The sequence below is a fragment of the Lampris incognitus genome, chromosome 7, assembly GCF_029633865.1.
Source record: "Lampris incognitus isolate fLamInc1 chromosome 7, fLamInc1.hap2, whole genome shotgun sequence".
Lineage (NCBI taxonomy): Eukaryota > Metazoa > Chordata > Actinopteri > Lampriformes > Lampridae > Lampris > Lampris incognitus.
The window spans coordinates 38,101,635-38,104,765 of record NC_079217.1 but is presented as its reverse complement, the minus strand read 5'-3'; positions in this window follow the sequence as shown (position 1 = coordinate 38,104,765).

The following is a 3,131-nucleotide window of genomic DNA, read 5'->3' as shown; positions in this document are numbered from 1 at the left end:
GGGGTGCTGCTGCTAAATTTATGAATGAAAATGTGTGCCACAAAGACCCTGACTGTGAAATACCGTCTGCAGTGGTGCACGTGACGAGGGTTTAATTGACAAAACCCGGCGCTTAGCGTATCAATTCTTAAAGGATTCGCGTTAACTTTTTTTGCTTTAAAAAAAAAGAAAAAGGAATAATGCTTTCTTAAAGCCTGCTTGATAAGCTCAGTTAATCATCAAATGTAATTACATATACCAATCTGATACCACGCCATACAATACAAGGCAATTTAATAAGATCCGGTATTACGCAGCGTAACATTTTGATATGGTACAATATTCTGCTTTGTGAGAGATAAAAAGAAAGCAGCGTTGGGTAATGCCACATTTCTGCTTCTCTGCTGGGATCTTTTGCCAAATGGAAACCTACAGAGCGAAGCTCGAGATAAATTATAGCACAGTATTTTTAGGGTACGGGCAGACGAATGTCAATAATACAAATGATGGTGATTCATTTGCAGTTAAAGTATCAGGGTGATCTTTCATCCCCTTCTTACATGATGATAACACATCATTTCACACGCTGCTGCTGGTATTTCATCTCATTTGGACTAACACACACCCAATTGTCAAAAGTGAATACCATTAGATTTAATTCCAATATATGATGTCATACCCCCTCCTATTCCCACACACCCTAATTCATCACTCTCCTTCCCTGACTCATTGCATCTAGCCAGTAAGTAATTCTATTTGAGTTAAGTGCTCGGGTCAGATTTTGGCAATTTTAAGCACCCATGAGATCAGACGCAATAAAAGCCCAGTAAGTCACCAGAGACCTGCATATTATTAAAAGCAGAGGTGTGCGGATACTTCTCAATCCATAGCTCCCTATTGTAATAGCTGGCTAATTTCACTCCCCTCTACTTACTGCAGCACTCCACTTCTCTCCAGCACTGGACCTGCTAACAATCAATCACTTAACAAGGGTGCGGACGGCTCTAGCCAAGCTTTTAAACATTCAGCACAAGCCTTTTTTCTCTTTAGAGCAGCACATACCATTTTCTTTTCAGGTAAAGCCAACACTGTCATAGCTTTTTTTTTTTTTTAATAATATCACGGACACAATTGCCTGTGAATATGGTAGATATATGAAGATCCTCAAGGCAGAAAGGCCCCGGGGCAGGAACTGCAGCCTGCACCCTAGGGATGGGATAATGTGAAGGAGGGCTGAGGCAGTGCATATACCCATACAGCCACCCCACAGCCCCCTCACATCCAATATTGAACTGACACACTGACCCTGAAGGAGATGTGTCAGTTCAGGGCCTCTGGCTCTTAAATCATCCCACAGAGATGTTATCCCTCTGCGGGCAGCTGTCTTGTCAACTCTCACACGCTGCATAATATCATCACTGTCGCCAGAAGTAATCAGAATAGAGGGAGGAATTAGGAGTTGATGGATATAGGTGTACCCTCCAAGTCACATTTGGTAAACCAGTCAATGATCCTAAACAAGATGCTAAGCCCTGATGGCATGCACAAGCACACACACACACACACACACACACACACACACACATTCGCCATGCTGATTGCCCCCACTGATTTATAAGTTGCTATTGGCTTACTCCCTCGAGGGGGAGGGGGGGTCAGGTGCACTGCCAATCAGGGTGACATATAGTCTTTCATAGCACCAACCAGCAGACAGCGCCATGATGAGTTAGCACTCTGGTTGTCAAGGTAACCTTTGATGGTTGGGAGGGGTATGGCAGTGAATGCTGAGGATATTCTCGCTACCAGCTTGTTCCCTAGCAGCCAGGCACCGATCAGAGACAGGCTGCCTAGAGAATAGCGATTGTCTCGTTAATTTACCTTTTCTTGTTTCCTCGATCATTTCTCTGACACAGCTTGCAGCAAAAACAGGGCATTAATACAAGAGGTTGTGGATTGAATAATATACTTAATCTGTTTCAGCATCCAATGCAACATGAGAGTTCGACCCCGGGCCTGAAAAGACTAACCGCGGTCAATGCCTTGAGTCATTTGATGTGCTACAAATCCCATTATATCCCATTCACTGCGCGAAGACAATTGACCCGCAACAAGCCAAAACACACACATATCTGTAATTCCCTGGTTCAGGTTTTCTTCATGAGCAATAAGTCTAGACTCTGTTGCAATATGAAGACACATAATGTGTAGATCCACTGAAAGGCTCCCCCGCTAAGGTTCGGCCCTGCGGATGGAGCGGCTCCACACCCTTCAGATCAGTTTGCCACTTGATTTCTCACAGTCTCTCTCATTTGGCTTTTGTGATGCATGCGTGTTCTTTTAAGAATTTATGTTTGCTTCATATATGCCTGCTCACATTCTTTTATTTACGGTTTGACACGGTATAAGTGGCTTGATTGAGTTGACGTTTGAATAGCCAGTGTTCATTTGTTTATTTGCCTATTCATTTCAAATGTACTAATTCATTTTGTTTGCCGCTCTCAGTGCTCATCATTCATTTCTTTATTTGATTTGACTTCTTTTTATTAGATTTATATGACTCATAGCACAACCCACTATTTGATGGACAGCTATGGACCCAGTTACCTAAGGTAATATGTTGCAATACATCCTTTAAAATATCCTACTTGATCTCCACCTGTGTCTTGTCTTATTCCTAAACCCATACCGATCCAATCCTATACCTCAGCTAAAACCTAAACCTTAACTTTCCTTCGCCTCATGTACCCTGATTTTTTTCTCTCCCTGCAATGGTCACAAGTAAAGCGATTACAGAACTAAAACAGCCTGTCGCTGTCACAGACTAAACTCTTGTCAGAGCCTTTCTATTCCTGAGCTATTCAGATGGCGGATGCAGATGCAATTATGAATGAATGGCATCTTGGGATGGCCATGCTTGAGTTACACACTACATCTCTGGAGGTTTAGTGGCGCTACCTTTACCTGTCCCTCCTGGTGTCCAGTGGATCCAATTCATATTTCACAGTTGTCACGTCAGCTTTTTGTGCAGACACCTCTCTTCTTTCCTACTGACCTCTGTCTTGATTTCCAGGTGGAAAAGAACGAGGAGGCGGATCAGAAGATCGAACAGGATGGCACCACCAACAAACCTGAGGACAAGGCCCATAAGGCTG